Below are 15,661 nucleotides of genomic sequence, written 5' to 3'. Positions count from 1 at the left end.
AAGGATGATTTCCCATGCAAAAAAAAAAGTAAGAGGCGGCTAGCCACCTTGGGAATTGATTCCCGTAGCTGTTTATCTGTGCACTGCAAACTCCCAGAATGATCAAGAACAGGAAAAAAGAGAAAGATACAGAGATATCCCTGGGGGTAATGAAGCAGCAAGAATTCAAAGGGCTTCTTTAAAGATAAAGTGTAGACTTCCTTAACACCTTTGCTAAAGATGTGGTTTGAATAAAGTCTACTCTTTCCCTTCCCTCCTTACACTGAGCATCCCAATTCAAAGAACTGGCCCTAGTGGTCACCTTGCCAGGGATGTTGTAAAGAAGCTTTGTTTTCAGTTAAGGGACAGATGACATGACTCCTGATATACCTTGGAAATCAGTGATTTTTGCTATTCTTTGAATATGAAAGGGACAGAATATCAAGAATGACCAAATGAATAAGAAAGCACTTATTTATTAAGCTCTTACTTTATGTCAGTTATTCACTCTGGTGACTGCTGGGGATAAAACCCGGGTCATTGATTGGTATGAGGCATTGTCAGGCAATAAAACTCCCTCTACCGATGTAAGTTAACATTGTTTGCAATTTATACTCTTAGAGATATGCCCAGAACACTAAGAATTCAAGTGATTTGCCCAAGATTAGAGAACCAGTATGTGTTGGAACTTAAACCTATGTCTTATTGCGCCTTTGCTAGAGGGATACAAATAGGAAAGCAGTCTGTGTTTTTAATGATGCAGATAGCCTCTTCTTTCATATGCCCTTTGTAGTTAATTTGGGTATCTATTATAATCAAAATGACTTATTTGCTCAAAGTTGTTCTTAATATAACATTTCTCTTGCAACTTTCCCTGGCTCTGCTCACTTCACTCTTCATTATTTCATGCTAGTCTATCCATGTTTCTCTAAGATCATTGAGTTCATCAGGATCATATCTTATTTGGGGATAAAAATGTGTAAGGTCTTAGAGAGGTGGCATGGTATACTGAAAAGTGTAATGAATTTGGAGTAAGAGGCCTGGCTTTGGATTCTATCTCTGATGTGTATTAGCTCTGTGACCTTAGGCAAGTCACATGATCTGAACCACACTTTCCTCCTCTGTAAAATAAGGAAGCTACACTAAATGACCTATATGGACCTTACCAGCTCTAAATCTATGATCTTGTGGATTAGCTACAGGGTAGGAGGAAGGGCCTAGAAGTCCTAAAGATACAGTGGTAGAGTAGATGGCAAGATATAAAGGTACTTAAGATGTGCCAACAAGCCAGATGTCAGTGCTACAGGACTTGTAGGGAGGAGAGGCAGTAGAAAGGCAGTACTGATGGTAATATCTGATGGCCTTTGATCCCATTGTTGATCCAAGCAGAGAGAGTAACTATGTCTGCTGTGCAGAGAGGGTGGGACCAGAAACCAGTCTACCACCTTTGAAAGGGGGATAGGAGGCTCAAAGTTCAAAGATGAATGAGGATTCTGGGAAGCCTGAAGTTGGAGCAGGTGGTATCAAGACAAAATGGGGAAAAGGGAAAAGACATTAACTGGAAAGATGGGGAAGGCTCTCCCAATGCACTGCCCTGCTACTCCCTTAAGTACCTATATTATTTGTGCCTGAGGCCAGGAAGGGGGAAGGGGCTCCCCTTCTAGTGGTTGTTCTTGCAGGGCCCCAGATGTGTTGTGAATAGAATTCAATTTCCAGAATGAGGAATATGTTGTTCCCAACATTTGTCAGAACACATACACAGAATGGTGGTCAGTCCTGGGAGCTACATTTTAGGACAGACATTCCCATACTGAAGTGAAGAGATTGGAAACAATACATTATTAATATCAACTGAAGATATTAATTGGAAATATGTGACTTGGAGAACACACGTATATTGTAATTCCATTACTAGTTCCCCTGCCTCCCCTTTTTATTTGATTCTCAAAGCCTGTCACAGTGCCTTGGACAAAGTAGCAGCTTAAATAAATTTGTATTGAATTGAATCAAGGAGAATAGACTTAGATAATATAAGATTGTTGCCTAAAGGTAAGAATAGTATATCTGCTAGGACCTACAGGTGGAAGTTTTAGAGGTAGCTTTTCAATCAATGTAATGAATGGCTTCCTAAGAATTATGGCTGCTGTTTTTCAGTTTTTGTTTGTTTGTTAATATAATAGAGTGATCTGTCTCAAGAAAGCGAAACTTTAGTCACTAGAGAAGTTCACAAATAGAGACTTGATGATCATTTTTTCACAAATGTGAAAGAGAGAATTCATCCTCAGGTCTGCTCTGTGTATCCTATTAGGTTCTTTCCATCTCTGATATTTCAGTATTTCAATTCGATTGATTCATAGAATTTATGGAATAGAAATGTTTTAAAAAGCTTTTCAACATAGAAATTGTTCAGTTTATATCATCTGACCTATGACCTGGAATCCACATGTGACATCACTGTCTGCTCATATGCTATCAGTGAACAGTTTTAAAAGAGACTTCAACTACTCAAAAAAGTAAAAAGAGTCAACATGAATGACAAACTTCCAGGAAATCAGGCTGGATTTTGGAGGAGGCTGACCATTTGGCATGTGACGAGATAGTGAGATAGGTTCTTTATCTCCCTTGCATCAAATGCGCAAAGAGTTGAAATCCATTCCTTTGCAGAAATTTGTTAGAGTAGCAGTCTGCCATTCTAATTAAGTTTAGAGTGTATATTGTTAAAAGAGATAGTTCTTCCTGGATTGAAGAAATTACACCCAGCAATCGGGGCCCATAATGGACTACAAAAATAACTCCTTAATTGGCCGTTGCAAGCAATGATAACATGATTTAAACCATAGTGTTGCCATGAGAAAATTTAGTGTAAAAGACCAGTCTGTGTCTTGAGCTGTCAGCTAAAAAGCATATTGAATTTTTGCCGAGCAAATTCAAGTAAAAGGGTTGCGATTAAAAGCAGCAAACCCACAGTAAGGAGATAAGGATCCCTCTGAAATTAGATTACAGCCTTCTTATACCCATAAAAACTGTATTATGCTCGACATGACTAAAACAATTCCCTAAGAAGACAATTATAGTAACAAGTTCAACCTGTACATTCTTCATGATGCTAGAAAAGCAAGATTTCCCCCTCCTGTTGCCCTTTCCTCTACCCCCTATGCCTCAAGTGGTGTGAGGAAGCTTGTCAGGGTATAGAGAGGAGAGGGTTTCTTGACTTGAAGTACTTGAGGTATAACAGATACCTTTGACAGGTACATTGTGAAGCTGGGCTATGGGCTCAGGAAAAATATCTTTACAGAGTCATAACTCTGACCCCCCAGTCTAGAGATAAATGAAGTCCATACCCTCTATCACTTGTCATTCTGAAGCCTATTGACGAGCAGCTGAAAATTGTTTAAAATGGTGTTTATTTGTTTTGAGGGTTTTTTTTTTTGCATGTATTGGTTAGATGATAGCTTCCCCATATTCCTGTTCATAACTTAGCTCTCCCAGATGCCTTTTGATAAATAGTTTTCATTTGGGAACCTGCTTTCCATCCTCAGTTAGGATATGTTTTATTGAAGTTTGGTGGGTTTGCTCTAGTTGTTGAGCAGATGTTAGGGGAGAAAATGAGGCAACTAATGGAAAGAGTCCTGCACTGAGACTTAGGGAACTTTGCTTCACTTTGTGACGCTGGAGAGGGTATTTCCTTTTCTGAACTTCACTTTTCTAGACTGCAAGATGATTTAACTGGTCTAGATTCAACAAAGACATCAATGTGCAGAAAGTGTCTACTCTGTATAAATGTTGCTAGTTGATATAGTGGACAGACCATAGCACTTAGGATTAGAAAGTCCTGAGTTTGAGTTCTTTCTCAGGCACTTGTGAGTTGGGTGATCTTTGGCAAGTTATTTATTTTAACTCAAGCCTCTGACTCCTCATTTGTCAAAAGGGGAGAATAACAGAACCTACCTTCCAAGGTTGTTATGAGGATCAAACAAGTGTATGTTTGTATGTGTAAACACATAGAGACATGTACACATATATATTCAGTATGTAAATCTTAAAGCACTACATAAATACAAGCTAATATCATCATTATTCTAGGCATTGAGGATAAAACCATAAAACTGATACAGACCTTGTCATTGAGGAACTTATATTCTAGTTGGCAAAGGGAGATGGAGAGTATATGTCAAATATACAGATAAACAATTATAAGCTAAGGATCAATGGAGGCAAAGCAAAGATGGAAAAAGTAACTCCAGTAGTATTTGGGAGGAAAGAGAAGCTGTTCAGTTGCTAGGGATTTTAAGGAAAAAAAATCAAGAGAGATTACATGGAGAAGATTGCCCATGAAAGGGAACAAGAAAGGATGATTTTCTAGTCACTGTGAATGAGCTCTGTTGATGAGATTACCTCAGATTTACACAGTATGGGAATGTGTGTATGTACATACACAGATATAAAATATATACAGTTTTTCAAAAATATTTCCTGATCTATAAAAGTATAAGCTCCTCAAAGGAAGGATCCTTATTTTTGGCCTATCTCAGTATTTTCAGCACTTTACACAGTGCCTGGTATATAGTAAGCATCTAATAATTCCTTGTTGACTGAATACCTCAAGATGGGAGATGACATGTTGTGTTTGGAAAAGCAGCCAAACACCAACTTGGCTAAGACATGGAACATGTGAAGGGGAGTAATGTGAAATTAAAGAGGAATGGTATTATAGATTGCTCCCACATCAAGGGGACCACTAAATGTCACTGAGAAATTTTATTTTTTTTATCCTGCAAGCAACAGAAAGCTACCAAAGGAGGGTGTAATGGTAACGGGATTTAAAGATCTTCCATGCCCCTTGAATTGGCAAGCTAGCAGGTGCTTGGAGTTTCTTTTCAAGTTCATAAATGTTTCAAGTATTGAGACCCAGAACTTGTGAATCCTACAGTGGGATGAACTTGCTGATATGGCAGGAAGGGGTGGGGCAGGGAAGAGATTTTGAGAACAGAACTGGTGGTAGCAGAACTTTTTTCTGAGAGCCAGCCAGAACTCCTGCTGAGGACTTCTGCTGAGAACTGCTGGGAACAAGAACTGCTGGTAGCCCAAACTGCTGGGAGCATGCAGCATGGAGGCTGAGCAGCTACTGTGAGTGAGGAAAGGAAGATCTTTGCCTAAGGGAGCCTGTTTTGTTTTGAAGGCTTGGGAATATGGGTGTTCACTGCATTAACTATGTATACCAACTTTGTGACTACTATAATGATTTTGGCTTTCTGGTTTGGGGACTCAGCTTTCTGAAATTTGAATAAATGCTTTGGCTCTGTTCTCCATGTGGAGAGCCTTTTACATTTTGTGATTCAGAACTACACAAGCATATTTATAGTAACTGTGGGTATTGTGAATATTGCATTGTTGTTACAGAGGGTTGTGTTTAGACCTATGGCTTAGAAAGCATCTTGTTGTAGCTATGCAATGGATGGATTGTGGAGAGAAGTGGAGGTAGGGAAATGAGTTAGAAATGTGACGGGTACAATAGACTTGGTACCTCAGAAGCAATAATGATACATATCTACTACATTGCTCTGCTTTCTACCACTGATCAGAAAAGCCATTAATTAATTAATTGATTAATCAACCAAGAATCATAGTATATTTTGATCATTAGATATTATCCTTAGGCTACTGGTTCAGTAACTACAAAAGAGGAATATTAACAATATGCCCTTATCAAGATCACATTATCCCCACTCCTGTCCTGGAGTTTGGTCCTAATTCCATACTGATTTAGAGGAAATAAAATAGAATATTTCTCTGAAATATGTAAATTTTGGAAGCCTAACCTTGTGTTATTGCTGTTCTATATTTGGGAGATTTCCTTCTGTTTGGCCAAATCTCTGTGTTTCATATTACTTCCCAGGAAATCCACACTGTAGTCAAACACATTTTATTGTACAAAGAAAAATGAATGATATATGTCTTGTGAATAATGTTATGGAATGATCATCCCAGTCTTCTTGACTTCAATCCAAACTCAGTGGCCAAGACATTGGAAGAAACATGGGGAGTGGGGAGATTTCCCAGGTTAGCTCCTCAACAAAGAAAATAGGAGTGGTGTGCTGGGGTTTAGGAGAGCTCTCTTCATGGAATCTTATCACAACTAGGGTTCCAGGGTACTGGTTAGTCCACTTCAGTATTTCTTAGGCCTATTATTGACTGACTGGCCTAGCTGGAATCTCCTGCACTATTGCCCTACCACCACTCTAGATAGCTGCACAATCATCAAAACTCTTCACAGGTCATGTCTGTGTATCACCAGACTCAGACTATGTACTCAGAAACTCCAAGCAACCGTCAATTGTAGTCCACCTTGCCCCACTGGGTGTCCTTTGTCTTTCAAAAGCCTCTTCACTCTTAGTCATACAAAACAAAAGAGAGAATCTCACTCAGGGAAAAATCTTAAGAACACAGTAAAGGGACAGGGAAAAGCTGCCACTCACTACAAAAATTTCATGGCTTCTCAGCTTTTAATTCCTAGGTGGTCATTGTATAGTCTACTACAAAAAGTTGTTATAAGAATTCAGTGAGAAATGATGAAAAATGAGGGGGTAGCAGTTCATAAAGAATAAGGATAAAGGTTGCACCTGTGATATTACTGGTTAGGGAACTCCTATGTGAGGAAGATATCTTCTATGCAAATGATACTAGCCTATAATACATAGTTTAGGTGACCTGGCCAGGGTCACACAGTAATTGTGATTCACAGAGAGGGCTTGAATCCATTCTTCCTGGCTTTGAGGCCAGTTCTCAATCACTATATAACTTTGCTTTTTTTTTTTTTACAGTTTGAGTGAGAGTAACGATAATAGCTGACATTTATATAGCATTTTGATGTTTGCAAAGGATTCATCTTTATTATCTCCTGTGATCCACACAACTATCTTCTGAGACTGTAGAAAGAAAAGGAAGAATAAGAAAGATGTTACAGAAATAGGATACAAAGTTCTTGATAGTGAATTAAACAGAAAGAGAGAAGAGCCAAAGACACCTTAGAAGTCTCAAAAGTCCCTACCATGTGGAGACTCTAAGAAAAAGAACATAGAAAAAATATTATTGTTCATATTTAGAATTTACGTTGCAATGCCCTATTTCCAAACATAAGGAAATGGAGGATAGAGGAGGTCAGGCAACCGTCACAAAATTACCCATGCAGTAAGTGGAAGGGACAGAATTCAAAATCAACTGACTCCAAATCTCTGTGTTTATTCCATTCTACTTTGAAACCTCTCAAAAAGAGAATGAAGGCCAAGAAAGATACTTGGAAGACACTGACAGAGAGAGAGTTAAAGAGGGGTCAATAATCAAGTAAAGGAGACTGAGAAAATAGCAGTTAGCAGCAAAGAGTTAGGTATGAGGACAACGGGAATATTGAGGACAAGACAGAAGTCAAGAAAATAAAAAGGCACAGATAATTTATCAATCAACAATATTTTAAGTGTTGTGTATGTACCAGAAATTGTGCTATTACTGGAGGATTTGAAGACATAAAATGAAATAATCCTTGCTCTAAATGAGCAGAGAAATTTAACATAATGAGGGTTAAGAAAAGATGATGTGCTTTAGGATTTGAAATTTCATTGTTAAAGTTTGTAAGAGTAGTTTTGGTTGAGTTGAGGGATCAGAAGCCAGATTGCAAACTTTGAAGAGTGACTGGGTGGTGGGGCAGTAGGGACAGTCAGTATAGGTGACATTTTCTACAAGTTTAATAGTAAATGAGAGAAGAGAAAAAAAATGACAGGGATTTGAAGGATGAGCAAGGACAAGGAATTTTTTAAAGAATAAAAGAATTGTGGGATATTTTTAAGCAATAAAAAAGGAAGATAGGGAATAGAAAGAGATTGAAAGTAAGAAAAGGAGAGGGTATAGTTGATGGGAGGAATGATATCACAGGGATCAATATCAAGGGCAAAAGCTCAAGAGTTGGCCTTGACAAGAAGGGCTGTTTGTCCTCTGACACTATAGTAAAGCAGGAAGGGTCAGGTAGAGAAATCATGAGTCATGTATTAGTTAATAGGAGTTAAAGTCCATCTGGTAAGAGAAAGGCACTGAAAATTGCTTGAGGGACTTGGAAAGAAATGAATTGGTTTGAAACTGCTACTGAGGGGAGTATGATAGCCAGTCAAATTTTTTTTTAAAGAATATTGCTGTGAAGCCATTGGTGTGAACTTGAGATTAAATAATATGAATAAGTATTTTTCCCAGTCAGCATAGTTTTATAACTACCTCCAATAACTTTTAGAGGTACAATGGTAGGAGGGAAGAAAACAAATAACAGAGATTAGAAAAATGTGACTAGCAGAAGTAGATAAGGCATTAAAAAATGGAGAGTAGAACTTTGTTAGATCTATTAACTATCGGATCAGGACAGAGAAAAATGGAAACTGAGGCCATTACAGAGGTTGATAGGCTGGACAATAGGGTATATGACTGACTTCAGGATTTTATTAAAATAAGGAATAGGTTTGGAAAGAGTGGGGGGGAGGGGAGAACAGTAGATCATGATTAGAAAGATAATTTCAGAATTTAATATTTTTGGAATGATTTTGAGGTCTGAGATATGAACACTGTAGCTTACAGGTAAAATGGAGATGGAGGTGAGAGAGTTGAACTGAGAAAACAGAATGTTTAAATAACTATTGGCAGGCATGCAAAATCACCAAGAATTTTTGTAGAGGGTTAAGAGGAGAGGAAGGATGAAAATCAAAGATTAAACTCATTGAGATGCCTGATCAGTCAGTCAGTTGGTCAACATGTATGAAGCACCAAATACATAATAAACTCTGGGGATACAAAAAAAAGGAAAAAGACAATCTTTTGCTCTCAAAATCTCATAATCTATTGGGAGATACAACAAACAATTAAATATGCACAAACAAGTTATATATAGGGTAAGTAGGGATTGATTAAGAGAAGAAAAACATAAGAATTGAGAGAGATTAGGAAAGCCTTCCTGCAGAAAATGAGATTTTAATTGAGACTTAAAGGAATACAGAGAAGCCAGTGGGCAGTCCTGAGGACAGAGAAAATTCCAGGCCTAGGGGATAGTCAGAGAAAAGGAACAGAGACAAGTGATAGAATGTCTTGCTCATGGAATAGCAAGGGACACAGAGTAACCAGACTAAAGAACATATGGTAGATAGTAAAGCATAAGAAGTCTAGAAAGGTAGAAAGGGGATAAACTATGAAGGTCTTTGAATGACAAACAGAGGATTTTGGAGGCAACAGGGAGTCACTGGAGTTACTGAGTAGGAGAGTGACATAATCAAACGTGGACTTAAGGAGAATCACTTTAGTGACTGAGTTTACCATTCTATGTATTGTCATGGGCTATATCCATGTAAATGGCTATTACAAGAATGAGCCATCTTAGTATGAAATTAATTGACCATGGTATGTCATCATTTTTCTAATCATAAAGTAATGAATGCCAAAAGCTATGTCTCTTAAAAAAGAGATTTTTTCCTAGGGTCAGTTTTCTTTGTAATTCATTCAGATCATAGAGTCTCTTCTCTTTCCCTATAATACTAACTTCAGTAGCTCTTATTAAAATAATTTCCCAGCTACTTTAATGATTTCCATTTTTAATATCAACCTCTTAGTTATAGGGGTTTTTTGGTCTCATTTTCTAAAGAGGAAAATTACCTATTAATTCTGTCTTTCTAAAAATATAAAACAATACATTTCTCTCTATCTATCCTAACTTTCAACTACACGACTTAATGATTCATTTAGAGAAAGCTGAAAAAAATGTTCCTTAAGCAACCTGCCTTCATACTCTGGGGCTAGAGGCCTGTAGTATAGGAAAGGAAGGAGGTAAATAAGTCTAATTATAGAAATACAACAGATCAGAATTATAAGGAACCTCAGAGGTCATTTACTCCAACTCATTTCTTAACAAAACTATAACTGCATGGTTGGTAGACCTCAAAGTTCATTCATCCCGACTTATATCTGAAGTGAAATCAAGTCATTTCGACAAATATTTATTAGTACTTACCCTTTACCAGGCCCTTTGCTAAGTACCAAGAGTACAAATAAAATTTTAATAAAGAAAGACAGATTCCGTCTTCAAGAAACTCACATTGGAATGAAGAAAGGCAACACATAAAAAGAGACAAAAATCAGAGTTTGTGGTGAGGGACACATAGAAGTTCATGGTGGAGAAGTCTGTATAGATCAGAGCAAGAGAGTGAGAGAGGAAGTATGGGAAGGCTCTTGGAACTCACTTCCTCTAAAAAAACTCACCAATCAGAGAAAAGGGCATTTTTCAGGGAGAGAACACTACTGAGGTAGAGTAAAGAAAACTGCTGCCGTTGGAGGAGAAGTATAGAGAGTCAGGAATGGAGGTAGTAGAGGACTGGAGGAAGAGGAACAAAAATCCCTTGTATAATATAGTATACTCCCAAAGGGGCCATCTGGACTCTGATTCATTGCCTTCAGTGGGGGATGATGGATGAAGGGACTATTATATCCCAAAGTAGTCATTTTTATTAATAAATAGTTCTAATGGTTGGCTATCCTGTAAAATGGTATAATAATGTTAACCATGACTAATCTATACAGTTTTAGTGAAGAAGATCAATGTGTCAAAAGGAGAAAACATAGAGGGCTTTCAGGAACAGTTGCCTCTTCACTCTTCAGGGTGTCAGAGACCAAAAAAGAAAAAAAAAAACACTTATGTAAAAATAATACAAGAAGGATTGGTTTACATTGAATAGAGATCAGGCCTAAGAATTAGGGAGACTTAGATCAAATCTTGTCTCTGACATAATAGGTAGCACTGGACAAGTCACTCACTCTCCTGGTGCTCTAGGCAACTCCTTTAGTCTTTAGTTGTAAAGCCGCTTATGAGCAGCTTTCTAGTGGAGAGCTTCTGTGAACAGCTTTTCAAGGTTCTGGTTACACAGTATAGTGGAATAAATATATATCTATTTATTCAATAACAAATCAGAGCAAAATATTCACAAAAAATCAAGGTATAGCATTCACAATGTTGTACTTATCACAGAAAATCAAAATACAGCATTCACAATGTCACAACTCAACAACTTATCACTAAAATGACACACATAGTTTTCACCAAAGTGGTCACATAGTTTTCAACAAAGTGCAATCATTTAGTAAGTCAATCACTCAATCATCCTTAAGGTCATTAAGGTTGCCTCCTTAAGGAACACAAAATATAAAAGTCAAAGCCCTCCACTCAAGGGATGCAATTAAATTACAATTTCATCAGTCACTACTCAGTACCCTATTTCATCAGTCACTACTCAGACAATTTCATCAGTCACTACTCATTATCCATGGAGAGGTCTTTCATCTTGACTCAAGGCAGGTAGCTCCTACCTGAATCCACCAAGCTGTCACCTGGGTTCAAAGGCAGACAGCTCCCAGTTCCTTGTCCAGCTCTCTGTGCAGTTCCTGCTCCACATTGAAGCTCACAGTGTCCAGTCCATCTCAAATCCTTCACAGTCTCTGGGAAGACAAGTCTCATTGAAGCCACAATATCATGCGTGCACATTAACAACACCACAACAATATTTGTACAAAATATCGGCACAGTCATGCTTCCTCAGTCTTTGGTAGCTCCAACTGGCCTTTGGAAGTCTTGCCACCACAAGTCTGAGTTCTGTGTCATTTCTCAGTTTGCATTTCTCTTTTCACTTCTTTTCAATTCTCAGTTCAATCCAGTAGTAGCTGCCCAGCCTCCAGATGCTTGCTGGGAAAAATTCTCTCTCTCTCTCTCTCTCTCTCTCTCTCTCTCTCTCTCTCTCTCTCTATATATATATATATATATATATATATATATATATATATCTGTATCTCTCTGTGTGTCTTTGTCTCTGTCTCTGTCTCTCTCCCACAGCCCGGCTGCAGTTGCTCTGACTCCACAATGCTTATCTCAGGAAATTCTGACTGTCCAGCTTGTGCTCTTCCTAATATATGCTTTAGTTTCTTTCTCTATAGCCCCTTCCTATTACATCAGCAACAGGGGTTCATACCTCCTGTTTCTTTACAGATGCTTAATTTGAAACTAGGTGCTAAGTACCTGTTAGCTTAGTAATACAAAGGCATCTTCAAATTTCATCACTATTACATTAGATTGCATGCAATGTTCTTGGTGGGGGGAGTTTCAACATCTAGGAATTCCCTTCACCAATGAAGCCACAGTTCCTAATCCTGTCCCTTAAAAAATGGTGGAAAGGATTCAATGTGTAAACAAAGAAGAAAAAGGAAAAGAAGTGACATAATGGAATTGATGTGAGGTAAGGTGTTAAAGGAAAGGGAGACTCCCATGGGTGGGAAGGGAGACAAGGAAAATGTATATGGAGCTAAGAAACAGATATGAGATCCTGAACAGTAAGGAACTGAGTGCTGCTAAAAAGCAGCTGTTTGTCTTCCAAGAAATAATGATATGGCTATTCAGATGCTATCAAGCTAGAGAGTGGCTTGTAATAGTCATAAAAGAATAGATGAGTATGGTGATTCCAGACAGCTGAGGAAACTACAGCAAATATGTGTTGATCTCTTAAGCAACTTCAGACTTGTGAAGGGGTCAGAAAAGAGAAGGAAACATAATCAAAAGATGTTGAAAACAAAATCCAAAGGCCTTGGGAATGGATTGGATTTGAGGGATGACAGATAGAGAGGAGTCAAAGATGACACATAGGATACAAACCTCAGTGACTTGGTTTGGTTTTGCCCTCACCAATAATTACAAAAGTTAGGAAAGGGTAAGAGATTAGAGGGAAAGACAATGAGTTCTACTTTGGACTTACTGGGTTTAAGATGTCTACAGGGTATACAATTCAAGATGTCTGAATAGCAATTGGAATTATGATTTTGGAGGTCAGAAAACAAGTTGGGGCATGGTAGGCAGGTTTGAGGGTCATGGGCATAGATATGGTAATTTAATCTATGGGTGCTAAGGAGGTCACAAAGTAAAGGAACATAGAGAGAGAACAGAAGAGGATCCAGGACAGAATTCTGTGGGACATCTATGGTTAAAGGGCATTGTTATTAAAAAATATAATCATTGAGAAAATATGGGAAATGCAAGGGGGAAGCTAAAGTGAAGGCATTTGGTAAAAGATCCCAGGAGGCAGAAATATAAACTAGATTATCATCCAACTATCCAGGAGACTAATTGGAGAGAAAAAAAAAGGGGGGGGGGGATAAACGAAAAGTTGTTAAAACAGATCATTGTTTGGGAAAGAAAGGAAAATATCGTACTGAATGGAAATGGGGGGGTGGAGTATTTACTAAATGTTTATTTGTAACATGAACTCTGTTAAACCCTGGTGATATGGACTTCAAATATCCAAACATCTGGTAAAGCTTTATTTGAAAAAAAAAACCAGAGTATGATAATTTCTTTTAGTTGATTAGTGATAATTTCACCTTTCAAAAGTTGGAGAAACCAATGAAAGGAAATTGTGTTTGGAACTTCACATCACTAGCAAGACAGAACTGGTCTTGAGGGTAGAAATATTGGGATTCTTGGGATCTTGTAGCCTGGTCATGTGAGAGTATGTGAAGGAGCAAGAGAAGAGAGCTGGGGGGTAATCTGACATCCATCTCATATTGGACAAAATAGATTTTAGGATCCAAACAATTAATAAGTAGCATCATATGGAATATATTTTGCAGGGAAGGTCAATTTGGGATGGGTGCTCTCAAGGAATTCTTAAGACTCATAATGAAACAGTTCTGATGAGAAAGAAAAAAAAAGGGAAGACTGAAGAGACAAATGTGGACAGAACAGAGAAAATAGCAGACAATTTGGAATTCAAACATTTTAAAAATACACTTACAAAAGGCAGCCTTGGGGTGGCCAGGTAGCACAGTGAGTAAGAGCACCGGCTCCAGTGTTGAGACCTGGAGATCGAATCACGGGCTCTGACACTTAGCACCCACCCAGAAACACCTGGCTGTGTAACCTTGAGCAAGTTACTTAACCCCGATTGCGGTAAAAAAAAAAAAAAGAAAAAAAAAAAAAAAAGGCAGCCTTAATGATAGGTCATAGAAGGTTAATGCAAAATGTTGCGATGGTGCTACAATTATAATATCAGGTGTTTTAAAGGGAAGAATATGTTAAGGGTAGTGAGGAGAGTTAAATGCAATAAACAAGTGTTGTTTTTTTTTTTTTTTCCCTGTTAATTTTTAGTTATATTGGAGGAAAGAGGATTATCCAAGAAGGGTTGGAACTGTTATTCAGGAAGCATCGGAGAGTGATCAATGAGATAATAATGTATTAGTTTGTGGAATTTAAAACTTTCCAACTGGTAGTGAGTGACGATGATGATCTTGGTGGTGGTGGTGGTGGTGGTATTAATTAATGTCATAGAAAAGGCAAAGATGTTCATTTCTCTTCCTCCACTTCCTTTTCTCCTTCTTGTCCTCTCCCTCCCTCTCCCCTTCCCTTTCCTCCTCTTCCACTTACTCCTTCTCCTTAGCGTTAAGTAAGAAGTTGAGGCCAGAACCAATCCTCTGATTCTATTAAGTTAGAACTGTCAGGAATAGTCTGTGTGTTCACCAACCAATGACAACTAGCTAAACGTAGAGAAGCTTACCACCAGCAAGTTGGTCACTGAACAACAATTTTATTTCAGCACATTAGCCTATTAAGACTTACATTCTTGCTTTTGGCTTCCAGCTCGTGGGGGTGAAGGACCAACTTCTTTCGGTCGTCCCGAATCCGGGTTCATCCGACACCGGCAGCCACCCCGCAGCGTCCAGGCCAAGTCTCCACCTTTGTCGCCGCCATGCTGCCCAAGTTTGACCCAAATGAAATTAAAGTCGTGTTTTTAAGGTGCACTGGTGGTGAAGTTGGTGCCACATCAGCTCTGGCCCCCAAAATTGGTCCCTTGGATTTGTCTCCCAAAAAGGCTGGTGATGACATTGCCAAGGCAACCGGTGACTGGAAAGGACTAAGGACCACAGTGAAGCTTCCCATTCAGAACAGACAGCCTCAGATTGAGGTTGTACCTTATGCCTCAGCCTTGATCATTAAAGCCCTAAAGGAACCTCCTCGGGACAGAAAGAAGCAAAAAAATATTAAACACAATGGAAACATCAGTCTTGATGGGATTGTCAGCATTGCTCGACAGATGAGGCACCAGTACTTGGCAAGAGATCTCTCTGGAACCATTAAAGAGATACTTGGGATAGCCCAGTCTGTGGGCTGCAACATTGATGGCTGACATCCTCATGATGTCATTGATGATATCAATAGTGGTGCTGTTGAATGCCCAGCAAGTTAAAAGCTACAAAGGAGACTGTTGCAATAAATTTAATATTTGACAAAAAAAAAAACTTACATTCTATAAAATGTCTCAAAGCAACTCATCCAATCAGCTAAAGTGTGTGTAACCATCATATCAGAGCCCATCTTTGGCTTGTCACTAGACAGAATGTGGAGACCCTTTTATTTTCTAGTTTACTGGTTTCAATTATGTGCCAGATACCGTGCTAAGTACTTTAAAATATCACCTCATTTAATGATATAGTTGAAGCCCTCTGGGTATCTGAACATTTCCCTGTTGCTTAGAGTATATCACTTAGAATATCTCTTTGAGTGGGACCCCGGAAAGTGTTATAGAGCTTGACGTTTGCTCCTACATTTCAGGTGTCTGTGTCTCTTTAC

The 15,661-nt window shown here is 38.5% G+C and overlaps 1 pseudogene; it reads left to right on the top strand.

The window, feature by feature from the left end:
* The first annotated feature begins 14,648 nt into the window (after positions 1-14,648).
* LOC138159613 (large ribosomal subunit protein uL11 pseudogene) lies at positions 14,649-15,330 on the top strand (annotated as a pseudogene).
* The last annotated feature ends 331 nt before the right edge of the window (positions 15,331-15,661 follow it).

This window comes from Petaurus breviceps, unplaced genomic scaffold (genome assembly GCF_028583685.1).
Source record: "Petaurus breviceps papuanus isolate PSGF00001 unplaced genomic scaffold, PetGlider_PUasm1.0 176, whole genome shotgun sequence".
Lineage (NCBI taxonomy): Eukaryota > Metazoa > Chordata > Mammalia > Diprotodontia > Petauridae > Petaurus > Petaurus breviceps.
The sequence above is the reverse complement of the archived record's forward strand: the minus strand, read 5'-3'. Positions and strand labels throughout refer to the sequence as shown.